Here is a 20489-nt window from a genome sequence, read left to right as displayed (position 1 = left end):
ATGTATTCTTCTGAAAGATACTTTGTTCTGGGCTGATAATGAGGACAGGCTTTGCTCAATAGGTCCCTTTATATGTCAAATATATCTTTTGCATTGCCACAAAAGCGTTTGGTGTATCAGAGAAGGTTTGAAAGAAGATTGGATCACTCTTTGTATTGCACTTATCTTGAGATTCAGAATTTCTGTACTAGCCTCAGCGGGGGGAAGTTCTACCTTTGGATAATTTGAGGTTTTGTCTATATGCGGGTTTTTGTTTGTTTCCTTTTAAATTTTTTACTGAAACCCTACAGATTGGTCATATCTGAGACTGGTATCAATGGCAGCAGCACTTCTACACACACAAGCATGGATAAACCAGTTGCCAGATGTGGTGTCAAGAGAGTATTTTTCCCAGATTAGACTTGCAGGAATTGCTTTTTCCCTCCTTCCCTCTTCCCCCTCAAAACACGGCATGGTTTGCTTTCTAGCCTCATCTGTGAGCTTCCTTATTAAATAAATGGGTATTCATATCCTGTTATAAGGTCCAAAAAATTGGGAATGCTCTTGTCCTTCTCTGTTTTATTTTTTTCCCCCTCTAGTACTTCCTTTACTGCCTCTCACTGAATTAAGTCCTTCCTTTACCACCTCCTGCAATTCCATTTCTGTCTCCAGAAATACCCTCTAATTTCCTAGCACAGATAGCTATACTGGGACTAGTGCAAGTTCTAATGTTTTCCAAATAACTCCATTAAGTTCTAAATGTTTTGGGTAAGAATGTACATAAGGTTATTTGATACAGATATATTTAAATTCTTCTAGATTTTTGTTATGCAGTCTTTATTTATGTCAGATGAACTTAGCTTTAGAGGCTTGGAGTTTTTGTTTTGGTTTTGCTTTTTCAGGTGGTTTTCTCTTTTTTCCTTTTCTTAAATCAAACTAAACTAAGCCTGATGACCACAGTAAATGTTAATCATTGCTTGGGAAACATTTATAGAATAGAAGGAAGTTTATTCTCTGACCTCAATGGTACAGGAATAGCAGCGAAGTGGCGCTCTCAGCCTTGGTTCAAAGCTAACAATAATTAAGTCTATCTGTTGTTTATGAGCACTGTTTGCCTGAGTATGCCTTCAGTAAAGACACTAAGATGTGGCCCTTAATGACACAGCATGTTTGTAGAGAGAGGATGTGTTGGACTAAAAAAAGCAATTTGTTCGCAATAAGGCTACAAACCTAAAGTTTATAAAACGTTTTTGTGGCAGTTAGAATAACAATTACTTGTCTTTTGGATGGGGTTTTTTGTTCTCTGGTACCTTGACAAACAATCTTTTTTATCCTCTGGTTCACAATAATGACTACACAAAGCAAAATATCTCACATCCCACAATTAACTACAGTACATGCCTTAACATGGATCTTTCCTTGTTCGGCTGAACTGGTTGATTTGAAAAATTTTAAAGCATACCTCAAAAGTTCAAAAATTTATTATAAAGTGTTCGTTTTGGATAAAAAAGTAAATATTATGTTTTTCTTTAGTGAGGGAACAAAACTGCTTTTCTGAAACAAATACATTTATACACTGAGGATACTATTTAAGCTCAGCTTCTAAGTATGTGACATACGTGCCTGGATGTTTTTAGAGTTGAAGAGAATTAGACTACAGTGAGTGCTTATCTGGGCGTCTGCTCCACACATTGAGGAGATTCAATTTGATTTCACAAATCATGGATCTGACATGAGTTCATCAGCTTTAGCCCAATGACATTTAAGAATAAATAAATAAATGTGCAGGAGTTATTTGTGTGTATTTAGTGAAGGTAGCACACATTTTACATGTTGTATACTTATTTTCCTTCTGTGCAGGAGGGTTAGAAACTTCTGGAAAGGCGGGGGGTGGGGGTGGGTGGAGGAGAAGAAGGATTTGTCCATAACCACATGACTCTAAGTCCTTTAATAATAGCAAAAAATCAGTCTATAGTAATAATAACAAAAAAGGAATTACTTTTCCAGTGCTATCCTTTATGCTGCAATAGTGTAACATGATTACACATAGAATTGTGTGATACTTAAAATCCATGTTTATTCAGACAGTTATTTCACCCTGTAAACCAACAGGATATTTAAAAAAACCTCCCAGAAAAATATTCAGGTAGATTTTCAGTATTTTATCTACTATTTCCAACTTAGAAAGTACACAAGATGTCCTTCAGGTATTGGACTCCGGGTTGTTAACTGTAGTCAAGGAGGAAGAAAAAGAGGTAGCAGCACAGAAAACAGATAAATACACACACTTTGTAATTCAACAAATACTCTTGCTGATAAAAAAGCCTTCTTTCTGTTTTTCTATGATGTCCAAATATTTATGCACATGTGAATGACACAACTGTGCTGTGAGTTAAAAATTTACCCAAGTTCTCATGTATAATCACATAAGCAGGTTGCTTCCCTCAGTGGGATAGGGTATGTGAGGAAAGCAGGCTCCATGGGGTTATTACTTTCATCCCTGCACAAGGGGACATTGAGAGAACAGAAAAAGGCAAGGACAGTGAAACAAAAAAGCTCAGAGGATGTCAGAATACAGGATAAATTAATATACACTGGAGAATACTGAGAATAGTTGTTTGAAAAGATATTTTTATCAGCAACAGGAAAAGAGAATCAATTCTTGACTATCGTTCAAAGCTGAGAGTGTACGGACAAAAAATAGCACTTCAGGACAGATAGATCAGTGCATGCTAGTCATCCACCAATAAAATTACACTTATTCAGATGAAATAATAGAGGAAATAATAATAATAAATATTGTGACATCAAGAAAAAGGATGTCTGAAAAAGTAAAGAGAATGTGTTAATGCCATGCTCTGAAAGCATAAGGACAAAGAACAATATTTAAGCAAAGCCAGATAATATGCATGTTGTCCAACTGAAGCTTATGAAGAAGTCTCAGCTGAGTTAACAAAAGAAAAATGTCAGATGTAGTTTGGAAAAGAGTGCTGGGTAAATCAAGGTTGGATGTTATTCATTTCAGCGAATACACTTTAGTGGAAGTTTTACTCCCAAGATATTTCTGAGATTAATTGGGTAGGTCTAAGAGAGCTAGAAAGTTTTCAGAGTTTATAATGGATGATGTTTTAATTTGGCACAGAGAGTTTAAATTATGCAATGAGAGATTTTGGCAAGGTTTTCAGAGAGTAAGAAGGAAGAAGTGCACCAAAGACTTAGATTAATCTAACAAATGTTCTATGCATTAGACAGAGAGGGACTAATCCTTCACTGTGTTGTGACCTCAGTGTAACTTTGCGTAACTGCAAGGAGAACTCTGCTTTAATAGCATCCATGTTACAGGGTTTCAAATAACTATATCAGATATAAGATGGCAGAAAGCTATGCTGAGTGTGAATCACTACCCACAGATCCAGGTGAAACTGAACTCTGAGCTTCTCTTTCACTATAATCTCTTTGCAACATCCTGCTAGTACAAAGGCTATTACATGCATTTTAAGTATAATGTAGATTTCAGGGTAATAAAATAAAGTCCTTTAAATTTAACAATTTTTTTTGAAAAAAAAATATCTTTTCCTATTTGAAATACATTTTATTTGTGTGGTAAACTGGAATGGAAAAGTCTGGAATCCACCATTAAAATCCATTTAAAACTGCATGAATTCTAGGCAGCAAACTAACAAAATGGTCTTTCCACAATGGGTTACAGAGAAATTATTTAAATAACTGCATGAGATGAGACAGCTCTATCTTTAAAAAAACAATTTATTTTAAGTAAAGTATCAGAACAAATCTGATATTGCCATTTCAGCACCAAACTGCCTCTCTCTAGCTATTTACAGTGTAATTGCCATCCCAATTTCAGTGAAGTTCTGAAATATTTTTCTTTCATGCTGTTTCAAAGAGTTGTAAGAGTTTTATGAAACTTCAAATACAGCTGCATTTGGGAGAGTAGGGGGTAGGAGGAAAAGCAACCAACACCATTGCCCAAGGCCATAGGCCATAGGAGGCTATGTTGGATAGAAGTACAATCATTCCACCCTTGGATGGAAGGAGAAAGAGATCCTTCTTATCATGTCTTCCCAGGTCTTACTGAGTCACCTCTGACCCCACATCTCCCTTGGCTCTGGAAATCTAGGGAGAAATGTGTAATAAAGTCCTTTAGCATCTGAAAGGTGCTTAAAAAGGCAGTCTCCCTATTTTCTCATGTTACAAAATATAATTTAAATAAGAAATAAGTTAAATAATTGGAATGTATGGAAAACAAATAGTTATCCACAATTCTGTACCATAAATATTTCCAATTAACATTTTAGCATGAAACATATGGTTAAGAACCTAGGTTCAATTCAAGCAGAACACCATTTGGGATTTAACTGATAGGTATTCAGTAAAACTCTACAGCATGTTTAGCAAACAGCAGCAAAAAATGTGTGACCAATTTAATCAGCGTGTGCATTGGGAGTGGTTATAAATATGTTTCTAATGAATACCCAACTACCCTTGTGAAATCAACATTTATGTGCTGCTCTTGTCTGCCTGGGCTTTTTCTATTCCCCCCCTCCACCTGCCTTCTGAACCTTGCAGTCTGTGGGTATTCACCGACAAAAACAAACCCAAAGAAACAAAAGCAAAACCTACACGCAAGGGCAAGAGAGGAGCTCCTGCAGTTGAGCAGTCTGACAGAAAGGAAGGCAGGCTAGCTCCTCACTACCTTCTGCTGGATTAATGTACACACACGCATGCATGCAAACATTTACATTTGTAAATAGATGTGAGTTGAGTAGCGCCAAAGCTCCTCTTGTGTCTGGATTTTTGCAAAGCTTTGTTCTAACCTGTGAATTAGACTCATGATGGGATAGGCATCAGGGAAGTGGTTCACAGGCTCTGTTCCTCCGAGACAAACTGGTTCGGAATGTATCTGTGATCATACTGGGAGTGGGGAAAGTATTTATGTCACTACTCTTTGCTAGATCTTTTCAGAAGAGGGCAGCTGTCTGTAGACTGATTTCCTACGCTGACTGTTGTGAAAGATTTGTCCTGGATCTATTGCCAAAATGCAAACAGCCTTTTCATGTACTGTGCTGTGTTTCTACAGCCTTGTTAATAGAGTGGTATTCCATTTACTTTGAATAGCAGAGTACTGTTTTGAAGGTCTTCTGTCTTGGTGATGTCACAGCAAAAGCTAGTGGTGCTGGAGTGGTTTCTGGTACTCAGAAAACACAGCATAGCAGTTGCTGTGTAGCTGTGTGCTGGAGCAGGGAAAGGAAAGGACTAAGAGGCTGTTGAGAAATGACACACTGCTTTTCATACTCTCTGACATTAAGCAAAATGTTCTTGCTTGGCAGAAGAACTTAATCAATCAAGAAATGATTTTAAGTACCTTTAAAATCGCTCGTTGTCTCAATTCTATATGCTAATGCAATGATTCATGTGGCTTCAGTACTGCAGGTTGCAATCAGTCTTTCCAGTAACTAAACACAATCCTTTTAACTAGCATCCTGTAAAATCCACATTAAGAGGCTGCAAGCCTACTTCATTAATCTCTTCATTAATCTACCATTCACCCATCAGACAAGAGGGGTACTAGGCATCTGTGGGCCATTTTATGCAGATTTTACCCCTTAAATTTCTAGAACACATCATAGTAATAGCTTGGTGTGCATTGTTGCAAACATGTCTGACAGCATTTCTAGCTTCATCTGATTAAAAAAAAAAGCATATAAGCCAACAAAAGTTCTATTCTGGGGATTGGTTCACATTTTAAATTTTCTGAAGTATTTAAACCATTTTCTTTTAGGAAGAAATATGAGATATAGGTTGACAGCTTGTATGACAAGTTTTAACCCAATGGGATTTTAAAAAGCTGATAAATTAATCCTGAAAATCCAGGTTTATAACAGAAAGCCTTATAGGCTCTTACCTGTATTGCTAGTGAGAGCTGTTAGAATACTAACGCTTTTTTAAAAAGCCTTTCAAAATGTTTTATTTTCAAAATTTAAACTTTATAATAGTCTAGCTGTAACCAAGTGCCAAAGCTATAGCATTGGGAAGGAATAAATGTCTCTCTATTAGATTTTGTTTTATTATTTTGTAAAATTCATTTTCTTAATCAGAAATATTTTCAAACCATTTTAAAAATAAAATTCTGCATGAAGAAATAAGCTTTTCACTTCTGTGCAGCATTCCAACTAAAGATCTTGGGAGTCTTTGCAAATATTCATGAACTTAGGTTCTCATCCCTTGTGTGGAACATATAATTACTCTCATTTTACAAATGGATAAACTGAATCACACAGTGAAAGTGGCTTAGGTGTTGCAGTTCTCCTTCTTCCCCATTCAACTTCCACTATGCATTTCAGTAATTACTTATTCATTGTCCCAGAATTAACACAAACATTATTTATATTTCCATTCATCTAGGAGATTAATTAATCTACTACATTTATCTGGAAGATTTGACCTCCATTCCATTTTTCAGGAGAGATTTAGGAATGTCCCATCCATGATAGACACTGGGGAATATTAACTGTCTTGACTAAACAGAGATTTCAACCAACAAACACTCAAAGGCTGGGGTCCATTCCACCTCACTTGTGAGCTGTCCAAACTAGAGGCTTATCAGCCTTGCACTTCCATAGTAGCACAGGAAGACGATTATTCAAGTCACAAGTGAAGAAGGCCTTCAGCCATGAAGTGAATGATTAAAAGGCAAACAGTTTGTTGTTTTTTTTTCTTCCCAGTGGGATTGCTTAGGTAGCACCTCAGTATGCCCAAAAGCAGTGGCTTTCAGTTGAGCACATTATTTTTGTGGATAGAGTACTAGGATGCTTTTTCTCTGTATTAAATTGTGCAAAAAAGCCCAAGCATCTCATTGAGGGCTCTTTCCATCGTTCTGGTATTTCTTAATAGTATGATACCTTTGTTCAGAGCTCAAGCTAAAATCATAGAGAAGTGGCAATTGAAGGATAGGGTAAGATAGGATAGGATAGGATAGGATAGGATAGGATAGGATAGGATAACTCATTTATTACTAGTAGCTGTCATTTTGAATGTCACATTTACTTCCTACTCTTACTAGTGATATAGTGTAAGAATCTACCATTTGCTCTCCATTTCAGCCCTTTCTGCCCATTGCACCATTTCCAAACAGTCCGAAAGACCCTATTTTTACTACTAAATCAAAGTGAAATGACTTACTCAAGCTTTGTTCCCTGACTCAAAAGACTTGAACCTTCTTAAGTAGCTGCAAAGACTTGAACTTTCTTAAGTAACTGGAATCAAGCAGAAGAAGGAGAAATCTGATATCCCTACACACCTCTGTGGGTACAAATAGAGTTAACAGCATAAACTTGGTGCATTGTCACTGTCCAGAAAGGCAGCGCTGCTAGATTAATTCCACCTATACACTGCAGAGCTGTGCCCATGTTAAGTGGGTATTTGATTGTATTCAGCAATTGCTGCCTGATCATCAATGTCTGTGAATCCATTTGTGGTACCACATAAAATTCTCCCTCACTACCAACATTTCCAGCTATTGTAATTTCCCCAAAGAGATAGGAGATTTATTTTACCCAGCTACAGTACTTGAGAGATTTATCAGTGCTGGACATTGTACAGCTGCTAAATGACCCTCCTGGAATACATGACAAACTAAATTTTTTCTCCCTCCCTCCCTCCCTCCCTCCCTCCCTCCCTCCCTCCCTCCCCTCCCTCCCTCCCTCCTCTCCCTCCCTCCCTCCCCTTCCTTTCCTTTCCTTTCCCTTTCCTTTCCCTTTCCTTTCCTTTCCTTTCCTTTCCTTTCCTTCCTTTCCTTTCCTTTCCTGTTCCTTTCCTTTCTTTCCTTTCCTTCCTTTCTTTCCTTTCCGTTCCTTTCCTTTCCTTTCCTTTCCTTTCTTTCCTTTCCTTTCCTTTCCTTTCCTTTCCTTTCCTTCTTCCTTTCCTTTCCTTTTCCTTCCTTTCCTTTCCTTCCTTTCCCTTTCCTTTCCTTTCTTTCCTTTCCCTTTCCTTTCCTTTCCTTTCCTTTCCTTTCCTTTCCTTCCTTTCCTTTCCTTTCCATTCCTTTCCTTTCCTTTCCTTTCCTTTCCTTTCCTTTCCTTTCCTTTCCTTTCCTTTCCTTTTCCTTTCCTTTCCTTTCCTTTCCTTTCCTTTCCTTTCCTTTCCTTTCCTTTCCTTTCCTTCCTTTCCTTTCTTTCCTTCCTTCCTTTCCTTCCCTTCCTTTCCTTCCTTCCCTTCCTTCCCTTCCTTCTCCTTCCCTTCCCTTCCCTTCCCTTCCCTTCCCTTCCTTCCCTTCCCTTCCCTTCCCTTCCCTTCCCTTCCCTTCCCTTCCTTCCCTTCCCTTCCCTTCCCTTCCCTTCCCTTCCCTTCCCTTCCTTCCCTTCCCTTCCTTCCCTTCCCTTCCCTTCCCTTCCCTTCCCTTCCCTTCCCTTCCTTCCCTTCCCTTCCCTTCCCTTCCCTTCCCTTCCCTTCCCTTCCTTCCCTTCCCTTCCCTTCCCTTCCCTTCCCTTCCCTTCCCTTCCCTTCCCTCCTCCCTCCCCTTCCCTCCCCTTCCCTCCCCTTCCCTCCCCTTCCCTCCCCTTTCCTCCCCTTTCCTCCCCTTTCCTCCCCTTTCCTCCCCTTTCCTCCCCTTTCCTTTCCCTTTCCCTTTCCCTTTCCCTTTCCCTTTCCCTTTCCCTTTCCCTTTCCCTTTCCCTTTCCCTTTCCCTTTCCCTTTCCCTTCCCTTTCCCTTTCCCTTTCCCTTTCCCTTTCCCTTTCCCCTTCCCCTTCCCCTTCCCCTTCCCCTTTCCCTTTCCCTTCCTTCCTTTTTCTTTTCTCTTTCTTTTCTTTCTTTTCTTTTAATTTTTCTCCCTCCATATTTCTCTCTCTCATCTTCTACTTTCAGTTTTCCTTTTTTTGTTGCGAATGATTTAAGAAAAATGGAAGTGTATGAAAGTCTAAATAAATGTTCAAAGCATCACACTTGGCCATTATGTTCTGTCAGTGCTCCATTGTGTTGACATTCAGGTGCATATTGTCATTTACAATGCACTTGGGCATTTGGTGGATCATATGATGATCTGAATTTCATGATTTACAGTCCATGTGTCAGTTGCTCCAGTCGACAGGGATTTTTTTTAAAGTAGAATGTCAGCCAGTGAAGGATGTCAGAGTGTTAGAAAGACTATGTCATTGTTCCAGCCACATTAAACACAAATGTTTTCAGAGTTCCTGTGGCTCCTCTGCTGTCACCAGTCAACATCTACCTGCCAAGTGGCTGGGAACTTGAGGAAAGGCAAGACGAGAGCACAAAAAAAAAGGCATTTCTAAAGATTGTGGGACTAATAGAATTGCTCATGGCTGTTCAAAGGTGAAAATTTTTCATTTTCAGGTCATGATTTACTATTTTATGAGGGTTTCTCCTCTCCTAAAACATTAAAGGGAAACAGAAAATGTTCAGTAATCTAAATATATGCACTGAGTATTCATTTTTAAAACCACCTGGAAGAAGGGCTTATATCAACAGTTTCCCATTGACATACCTCTAAATATTGAGAAACTTGAATTTGTTACTTTTTCACAAGAAATATCATTATTTTACTCAGCAACCCTTCCATAGTTGTAAAATGCCACTCTTGCATCCCCTTTTTTCCAATGATTGTTTCATGCTGTCCAGAAAGTCTTCAAGCTGGCTTAAATTGATCTGCAAATGCAACTCATTGCTCACACTAGATCTTTATACTATATGTTATGCTCGAACTCTTGTTTATGGACAAAGATGAAGATTACTGTGTAAGTATATATATCAAGTAAAGAATTTATTGTTAGTATAACATATTTTAACAGTGTAAATCAAGAAACATTTATAGTCTCAGCCTAATCTTACAGAGAAAGAAAGAAGGAATAATAATGCAGCTATATTTGTATAGAGAAAAATGTCTCAATAATATTAATAATACAGTTAAAAACTATAACACACTTCTTAATTTCTCTCCCATTTTCTGGTGTTATGCCTACACTTCCACCGCTTTTCTGAATCTTACACTACTGACTATTTAAAGTAGCTGTTTAAAATAGCTTTGGACTGCTAGCGAGGGTAACACCACAAACTGGCAGCTTGTCCTCTCAGTCTGGCAGGAATATGTTGATGTTGGTGGCTTCTTCCTCATTCCTGGATCCACTTGGGGTCATTTTTATATGTTTATTATCATGCTTTAACATCTTTACCCTGTCTTCACTGGTCAGCAGCTCCCTGTTATATCCAAATTTACTATATATGGTGGCTTTTACGTATATAGATACTATTTCTGTTCTTTGTTACCCTTAAACCAGTTTTGCCCAGATCTAGATCTGCATTGCTGTAACTAGCTATGGGTGAGATGTTAATAGCCATGAGATGTTTATAGCTGTGGGGTCATCATTGCTAGCCTTTGCCCTACCCCTTATCCCACGCCAGTGTGCCTCTGCAACAGTACTCCAAGGCCTTTGCTGTCATACCAGGACCGTATTTCTTTACATCATTATGTTAATGTCAAAAATCTCTACTTCTGCATAGACTAATTTCCCATTACTGCTATCTATATACACTTAAGGATGTACCTCACAAAGATAAAGAAAAGTAAAACAAATTATCCATAGATACCTGGCAGGTTAGAGAAATTGCAGTCACAGTTAGCCAAGAGAAACAATGCTGCAGGCAGGTCAAGAAAAGCTCAAGCAGAGAAGGTCTGGCAAGCCTCACTCCTGCAAACCATGCAGACTCAGTGCAAAACATACGGCCTGTTACTGGCAGTGACAATACCATGTTACAGGGCATACATATTACATGTGATATATATTACAGGGTAGCAACAGGAAGTCAGGCATTGTTTCAGGCAGGCAAACTTGGGTGTGCAGCAACATGAAACAAGGTTAATTTTTCACCTGTTTCAGTCTCCCCAGTGTGATGTTGCTGAGAAGACTAATGGGGAATTTGCAGCTGATTCTGGTTAGTGCAAGGATCAAAATTCCAAGTGCAAAACCTTTACAATTTTTCATGTGCTTAATATCTTCCTGTGAAACTGTGTAATGAAATCTTGTGTGAACCAAAATCAGAGGCATTGATGTATATGACTCTAAAATATTTTTATTTCTGTTCTGAATGAAAAGCACAGCTTCAAAATCTGGTACATTGAACCAGGGCTATAATCTGATTGAAGAAGTCTTGGTTTTGGTCATTTTATATAGCATAATGATGCCATCATTTCAGAGTAACAGGGACCATCTGGTCACATTTTAACTATGGAGGAGCTGTCTTTTCTAAAACAAAATTAAAAAGACTTCTTTTTGCATTAATTATGAGAATGATGTGGGCTCTTTCTGCCTTTTTTCTTTCTCTCATTCTCACTTTCTGTCTTTCTGTCATTATCTTTTCTTTTCCTGAGTGCAGTGGCTGATGTAATAAATAACAAAACAACCTGTGGACTGGAAGATGGCCCTGTGCTTCCATGGTTCCTGATGAAACATTTGTGGCATTTGTTATTTCTCCTTAACATATGAATTCATCCTGATCCCTGATGAGATTCTACATAGTATAAAAATATCCATCTTAAATAAGGTTTTTATGGAAACACCTCATATCTCTTATCTAGTTGTTGTAAGTTTTTATCAGTTTTGCCTGAGCTCCCTAAGATTGTAAACATATAACCTGAACTAATTTAATGCACTAAAAATGAATATTCTTTATTTATATACCCTTTCTATCTCTGAATGAACCTGCTATTACTTGTAGAGGTGACATGCATTGAGATTACCTCTTTTTCAACATTAAACAAAACCTGCTATATAACATTTAAATGCTTTTGTCACAGCTTCATTCTGTGTTGTGGGTTTTTTTATTAATTGTTTATTTTCATGCTACTTAAAATTGCAAAATAATAGGAAGCAGCAAGAAGAATATGATTCTTAAGCCTGGCAGAGGTGAATCAGCCAAATCTGAGGCTGAAATGACAAGCACATCAGTCACTGACAAAAAACAGCTGCCAGGCCTCTTTATATGCAAGTCATTCAGTGAGATATCAAAACGTGGAAAATATAATACTCCTACCAACATTTCTTGTTGAATTAATGCCCAGGTGAGTTATTCTGAAATGCTGCAGTTGTACGTTAGAAAAAACAAGAAGCAGTAAAGCATCATACTTATTAGGACCCAATTTGCCACAGCAGCAGTCAAGTGCTTCAGCCTCTCCCAGTGGCAATGGGGAGGGAGGAATGGGGATAGGGAAACTTAGATTAAATTCATAGTGCAGTGCACATTTAGAATTCAATATTGACAGCTCTAATTACACACACCTTTCCATCACAAGTTCATTAACTAAGAGGAAAATGCTAGAAACAGCAGTATCAACTTCTCATGGAAATAAATAAGTAAGGGCAGAGCCAAGTACTCCAGAGTTTCTAACCTTTCCCCTTTATTTCTGGCAAAGCCCCACATGTTATTCCCTGCACCTTTTTTTTATTTTTAAGATTGGAAGAAAAGAAAAAGCTGGATGGATATTAATCCTTCATTCAAAATATGGCTTTAAAATGTTACAGTCAGAGTGTAGGGTGTGATGTACTCTTAGGTTATTTGCCTTCCAGCAACTTTTTAAAAACAAAGAATCTCAGCTACTCTTCAGGCTTCCTCTAAAATAGATGAAAAGAAATAAGAACCCTGAAAAAGCAAATATTTTAGTATAGGCTGAACGGTTTCATGGAAATTATTAATTATGTCCATCAGCTAAAGAGAGAGCTAGGATGGCCAAATGTTGATTGAGGTGAATCCTGCTCCTTCAGAAGATACCGCTAAGAACACAAGAAGCAAGTTACTTAGCACAAGATGAAAGAAAGACCTACCTGTAGGACATCAGCCATACTTATGGTCGGTGCAATTAAATGTGTCAGCCTGTATTGGTTGTGTTTGAGTTGGGGTTAATTTTCCCCATAGCAGCCCTCTTAGTGCTGTGCTTAGTATTAGTAACTTGAAAGGTGTTGCTAACCCACCAGTGGTTTGGCTACTGCTGAGCACTGCGGGCACAGCATCAAGGCTGTCTCCCCAACATTCCCCCCTCACAGGTAGGCTGGGGGTGAGCAAGATCTTGGGGGAGGACACAGCCAGGACAGCTGACCCCAACTGACCAAAGGGGTATTCCATACCGTATGACGTATGCTCAGCAATAAAAGCTAAGAGGAAAGAGGAGGAAGGGGCCCATTCATTATTAAAAGTTTTGTCTTCTGGAGCAACTGCTACATGTTCTGAAGCCCTGCTTCCCGGGAAGCGGCTGGACATCACGTGCTGATGGGAAGTAGAGAATAAAACTTTTGTTTTCCTTTGCTTCTGCACATGGCCCTTGCTTTGGTTTATTAAACTGCCTTTATCTTGACCCATAAGTTCCTTCCATCTTATTTTCTCTCCTCCCTCTGTCCTGCTGAGGAGGGAAGTGAGGCTTGGTGGTCACCTGGCATCCAGCCAAGGGCAACCCACCACACAGCCATAGTCCAAATGCAGCATTTTACAGCATTGGAACTGGATGCTACAGTCAGCTAATTTAAAATATGATTTCCATCAGCACTGAAACTGATAGAAGTAATTTATCAGCATATCTCAAGTCAAGTAAGTGAGACAACTAACTCAGTCTAGCTACAGTTCATGAGTTAAAGATAATAAGGGATGGGGTTTTGTTGTATGAGATACTGTTCCATCATATTCACCATAAATTCTAGGTAAAACCAGATTATGCATTGTACCAACAAACACAGTTTTTATAAGTGATTACATGTAGATAATTCTGAACATCACCAGTGTCACCACAGCCCCTTGCTTTTCTTCTCTGAGTCTTGTTCTGTATATTTAGTTTGGTCAAATTTGTTAGATTTTGAATCCTTGTAAAGCATGGATATCTCTTTTCTTTGAGCGTCATGTTTCCAGAGAGATTAAAGCTGTAGTTTGAGTTAGGCTATGAATTAGCTATTGCAAAATCAGGTTTAATTCTAGCATCAAGTGTGTAATTCACATGAGGTATAAGATCATAGACAGTTCTCATGTAATAAATTACCTGTGATAAGGAAGTGTGCCAGGAAGTTGGAGGAAATGGTCACTGGTGTATCCTTCTCTTCATATGTGAGACCATTGGTGAGGAGCCCAAACAAGACCATTGGTGAGGAGCCCAAACAAGACTGATGCATACCTACCTTAGAGCAAGTTAGGCCAAAGTTACCACAGTCAGTAAAGAATTCCTTGTTTGATTCCATTTAATAAAGATCTAATAAAATACTGGGGTATTTAAATACTGCCAAGGGTGAACTCACCAGTCACTCAAATTTTAAATAATTTGACCACAGGAATGATAGTGGGACACAAGCTCCTTACATACGTTCATAGAAACCATGATCCATTTTTCTTGTTCGTTTTACAATATTATTTCTCTAGTGCATGAGTCAGTTTGAAAGATTTGTTTGGTAACACTAGTAACATGAATAATGTCTTAAAAGGAGAAATATGAATCAATTCTTATTGAGATGCAAATCAGTATTTTATCTACTGATACGGCATGAAACGTATATGACATTTTTCTCTTTATACAAACAGAATACTGTAGAACTTGCAAGCTAGCAGAAGTTTCTACCTTCAAAAATGTCCAAGTATTTCCTATATGTTAAGAAAAAATAATCTTTTTATAGGCATTATGAATATTTTTAATATGTATATGGTTCAGCTCCTCACAGCTAGTTGCAGGATTCAGCTGTTACCATGCAGACTGCTGTAAAGGTTATTATAGACTTTGCTGTATCTCCTACTGACAGTTACTTTTTTGTCCTCATTCCAGGCATTATTCATTACAAAGCACATTTTCTCAATAGGTGCATTAATGTTCTAACATGCCAAAGACTATTCTGTTAACAGTCTGATACTTGGAGAAAGGATGCTCTTTTTTATTAAGAAGATTGAGCATTACCCATCTAGCAGGTTTCCATATTTTGTTTATCTGCCAGTCTTTCTGTTATCTAACAAGCACAAAGTGCTTGACAAGGAGCATTCAAACAATTTTCATCAATTACTTCTCAAGTTAGGTTGTCTGGAGTTGCATTTCTGCCCTTTTTTTTTTTTTTTTAATAATGGTTTCCATGAATGAATATCTGGCAGATAAGAAGCTCTTGTATGTTCTGGGCATTTACAAATGCTGGGGAAATGCTGCACTCTTTCTAGGAACAGGCACTTAACAGAATTATGTCCTCAGTCTTCAGTGTAAGTGCATGTATGGCTAGTCTAGAGTGTTGCTTGTTTCCAGAAAAAAAGATCTTCTTTAATCAGTAGATTTCCCATAGCACTAAAGTACCACTTAGTAGCTTTCAGAAGAAGGTACTAGACATAATTTTCTTCTTTGAAGTGAGTTAGTAGAGCAGGTCTATAAAGCCATCTCATTTCTTTAGCTCATATGTAATAAAAGAAGTCCCTGAATGTTATACAGACAGCCTAATGTGGTTCCTCATTCCATGTCTGTCTGGGCCTATGAGAATATAAGTACTTGCCAGTTCTGGTTTAAAGTGAATATATTGGCTGCATGGTACAGAGCTGTTCTCTGCAGGGTGTCTCTGTCTCCAAAATAAATAATATGATCATAGTTCAGAGTTTCTTTTAAGGAAGTATGGTTTAAAATGTCTGCTTTTCAGTGAATTATTTTTTAAAAAAATTGAGCGTCCATTTAGTAGAATAGAAAATGCAAAACAGAACTGCAGGTTTGTACAATGCATTGATAGAAAGTTTTTTCTAGTATTTACAGTTTTGTTTATTCAGATGTAATTGGAGTTTTAAAGAAGTTAGCTGAAACGTGGGTAAGTCCCAGATTCAAAGCTGCAGCAGCTTTATATTCATCCCCAGGTTAGATTTTGTTTCAGCAATTCTTTATATGGTTTGCATGTGCTCTTATAATTACATCAGTAGTGCCTTTAAAAACCATTTCCCATTTTAAGTATGCAAAATTTATCAGTGATTAGTAAACATCTGTTACCAGGTCTGTTGTCGAATATTGTCTCTTCATCAAGCTATGAGGATTGCATTTAATCTGTTCCAATAGCTCATAAGATTAAAGGTATAAGAACTTTAAGAGAAGATTTTAGTTTTCTTGTGTACAAGTTTTTTCATAACATAAAATAGATCCTCAGTAGATCAAAACTTCAAATGTTTAAATTGATACATTATTTTGTTGACAAATTCTAGCTAACAATTCCACTAATTTTTCAGTAACAGTGGAGTGATGCTTTTGCTCTCTGTACAAGAAATTAGTTGAAGTAAGAAAGAGAAAGAATGCTATTGATCCTATATTAGCAATACCTGATGGAGTGTGTTTTCCGTGTCACAGGATGGCCTTACCACCATGACAACACTACCCAGGTTGTCAGCATTTTGTTAGAACCCTGTGTCTGGGATAAAAGCACTGGCAGGTCTAAAAATATATATTTTCCAAAGCTCTCTGAAGGAATAGAAGACCTCAAGAAGAATGGAAGACTGGATTAATCAGTTCACACTGGTTGCTCTATTGATACAGCCCAGCAGTAAATGCTGTTGAAACAAATGACTGAAATAGGTTTATAGTTGTTTAACTGTGAACCTGTTCCCCACATTCATAACATTTCAAGTTTTGAAGTGAACCATATGTTAATAAATGCTCAGATACTTAGAATCTTTGCAGCGTAACAGACACCAGCTGTATCTGCATTCATGTTGCTCCAGTGAAGAACTTATTGTGTCCCAATTTAGCTAAGAATTTAAGCACAGTCTTACTTCTTTAAGCATTTTGTTGAATTTAAGTAATGAATTAAAAACTTAAATTCCCATCTGCCATGTGTGCTTCCCTGGAGGCCCTAAAGAATTTAGAGGATTATTGTTTGGCTGCAGATTTCACAGGAGGAGTGAAGTGTAACACCCCCACCCTAATCCTTCTGTTGTTACAAACCCTTATAGCCATGGGATGTCCCACTCTTAGATGCCAGATTTATCTAGTATGCCTAGTGTGTTTGATCCCTGCATGGAAGCCAATATAATTCTATTTGGATGAAGATGATAGCTTCTGAAAATTCCTGTAAAATATTAGTGTTCTGAGTTCATTTTCTATGATCTACTAAATGTGTATTTTTTTTTTCCTTTTTCAAATACTGTGAGTTTACTTCCTTCAGATTCATCTGTAATTCCCTTATAGTTACAGTGCTCACAGTATGTGTGCATTGGTCCACAAATACAACGGAGTTACCTATGCTTTCCTTATCCTTCATTTTAAAGTCAAATTTCTTTCAGTCACTCCGCTAGCACCTCTCATTTTGCTTGAGGCTAAATACATTTAATTACGTGTATTTCATGGAATATACTTACCCTCACTAATCTCTTTAATGTCATGTGAAGTAGAAATATCTTTTTTTTTTTTTTTCCTAGGTGTGGCAATGATGAACAGAGGTTGATACACTTTGACTTCAACCATAATGTCTTCCTAATGCATGCCAGACAGCTAACTTGATCTCTGTGCTGAGAGGTATTGACTGAATCCTGTCTTAACATTTTGCTGGCTGCAGGCCTTTAGAGATCTTCCAATTTTACTTTCCAAGGGAACTAGCTGATTCACTTGTACTTGAAAATCCAGAAAATAACATCCAATGTAGAAGACAAATGAACTAGAACTCTGGATAGAAAAAGATGACTGTATAATTTTCAGCGAAGTTGTACCTTTGAACACTTCAGAAGCCCAATTCCAACGTTTATGTGTTATTTGGTGTCTAAGTAGCTTAGGAGGTAACCTGAATGTGTTTAGGTTGCACGTTTCTCTGTCTACCCTTTTTGGAGTGTTGAAACACCTAGATATTCCAGGAGCATTTCCACAAGAAACAGCTTTAATGTAAAGACTGCTGGGATATGACAAAGTGTGTGTATTCATTTCCAAGCTAAGTAACAGACACATAAATTATTTGGCATTTGGAGAACCCACATCAAACCTCAGTTCCATTTGATAGGTAATTATTTAAGCAAAACAGAGTACGTTTAGTGTAAAACAGATTGAGAGCCACTTACCGCAGAGTGTCAAATAAATTGTTATTTGATGAGACTAAAATACCTACATAATGTATTTTACAGATATGTTTTTAAGTCTTCTAGATTCAAATTTTCAGATCATTTGCCTAGCCAGTAAATGGGATGTACTAGAGGAGTAAAGGGTATCTGTATCTGTCTTGCCTTTCAGGAGAAAGTGTTTTTGTGTCTTAGCTACCTAATTTAAGTGTAGGTTTTACATCTGAGAAGGTTGCGGAGGATAAGCAGTTCTCTCCAGCCTTAAGATAAGAGACTATGTATCTTCAAAGACCAGAACTTAAGACCTGAACCCTGTGCATTTTGGAGTGTATAACTTGACACATACCTGTTCATTGTCAGAACTTTTACGTGTTACATATTCAGATTCCAAATTTGGTACCTGAAAGTGGGATATTACAACACCTGTTTCTTTTGGCATTTAGCCAAGGAAGCATGTTCACAAAGATCATTATAATGGCAATAACTAAATTAAAATCTTCTGTCTGAGGCCACTGTCTTAACAATTTTGTAGATTTTCCTACTCTGTATGCTTCTTTCTCTGCAATAGAACTAGAAAATACATCTATGCTAGCTACAATTTCAAGAGTATATTTCTGTTCTGGTATCTTTGCTGTAAGTGTTCTTCAGACAAAATAATAGGTCGTTGACATTCTTATGTTTGTGCATGCACAAAGCACATGAACAGTAACAAAAACTATGTGGTCTATTTGGATTATAAAAGTGAAGATTATTTCTCTGGTTTGTAAAAAAGCAGTCACACCTGCACATTTTTGACAGGGGTCTTATTCCTGCTAATTAAATTTCATTTTGAAAACATCAACTTAAAGTAACAGTCACGGGCAAGAATTACATCCTTATTCAATTTTAATTGTTTGACATTTAGAAATAGATTTGGCGGTTTCATTCTCCTTTTCTAAAAATCCAACTTTACAGATCTATGCAGCTAAAAAATAGTGAATATTTCCTTTGTGTCCACATGTAAATATAACAATTTATAACACATATACCTATGCTCATGCAAACATAGGTTTATCTGACTTAGTTTCAGCCTAATTTACTTTCTCCTTCATTCTGAAAATGTCATAACCTTCTCTTATTAGCACACCACAAGCCCTTTTCCTCTGGTATATGATCTTTTCTTGAGGTCATGACAGGTCATACATTTCCCTCGAAAGATAAGGCTATCAAAGCACCAGTCATCTAACAGAGAGACGTTGTAACCATGGAACAATTCAAGTGTGTCACTGTCATAATCCACTGATGAAGGTCACCAGCACCATGATTTGCCTTGCATCAAGATCAGAGTCCCTGAGTACTCCATTAAGAGTCGTGTGGTTTGGCTTTCATGGTCCCTGGCAGTGCACCTAATAGCATTAATTGACTACACTGTCAGAAAGTCCCTTTGCATGCTTTTACTTTGAATGTTCAGGTTGAGCAGTACCGGCATTTTTCCCGTTGATATTTAACAATAAAGATGCTTTGTCTGAAATAAGCAGTATAAGATTCTTTAGCTTCTTACTAAAGGTCATTTTGACCAATTACTTACTCAAAAGGGAAAAAAAGAACGAAATAACACTTATTGTATATCCTAATTGTGGTTCATTATAAAGTAGGTTGTAAGTGTGAATGTCATTTTGCTTACTATCTTTACGTATTAGAATGGTTTTATATGTTGAATTGTGTTATTTCTCTATAACATATCCAGGTGCAAATGGAAATAAACATAGGTAATTAGGTGTAAGTGTATTTTTACTGAGGCAATTAAGTATCAGTAAGGTGAGATTTTTCCTTCTTTCCTTCTTGTAATAATTATGGATTTCAAGTTGCATTCTTCCTGAGCTTTACCCTACTCAAAATGATTTCAGCATGAATTCTTGCAAAAACTGAAATGTTAGTAGAAAATAGCCCTCAAACAAATTTTGTCATTGCTGAAAATAAGTTATTTACAATATTCCTGCAATCTATCTGGATTGGTCAGACTTTGGATGAGACAGCTAGAAGAAAAAACAGACCAAATAATAAACTTTATGCACAATTAATTGGGTATTTTAGAGCAGAAAAAACTTTTTGGTAGAAACACATTATTCTAAATCAGATCTAAAAATAATGTCTCATAAACATTTTATCCTCTAAAGACCTGATGACAGTTTTCCAAATAGTTTTAAAGCCATTCTTGCTACCTTTACATATTTCAGTGAAAGTACATTCTACCTACTAACCATCATCTGCCTTACTCTTTGGAAGTTGTTGGGGTTTATTTATTTATTTATTTCTCTGCTTAGCAATTATATTCCTCTTCAAGAGAGGAAAGATATAACACAATGTACAGGAGTAGACCTCTTGTTGGTTTGCTGGTGTTGAAGAGCTGCCATAGTCCATACCAGAGGTGTTTGCATTTCAAAGCTGAGTGGAATGAACAAGATAAGAAATACAGTCACTTTA

The sequence above is a fragment of the Phalacrocorax carbo genome, chromosome 1, assembly GCF_963921805.1.
Source record: "Phalacrocorax carbo chromosome 1, bPhaCar2.1, whole genome shotgun sequence".
NCBI lineage: Eukaryota > Metazoa > Chordata > Aves > Suliformes > Phalacrocoracidae > Phalacrocorax > Phalacrocorax carbo.
The sequence above is the reverse complement of the archived record's forward strand: the minus strand, read 5'-3'. Positions refer to the sequence as shown.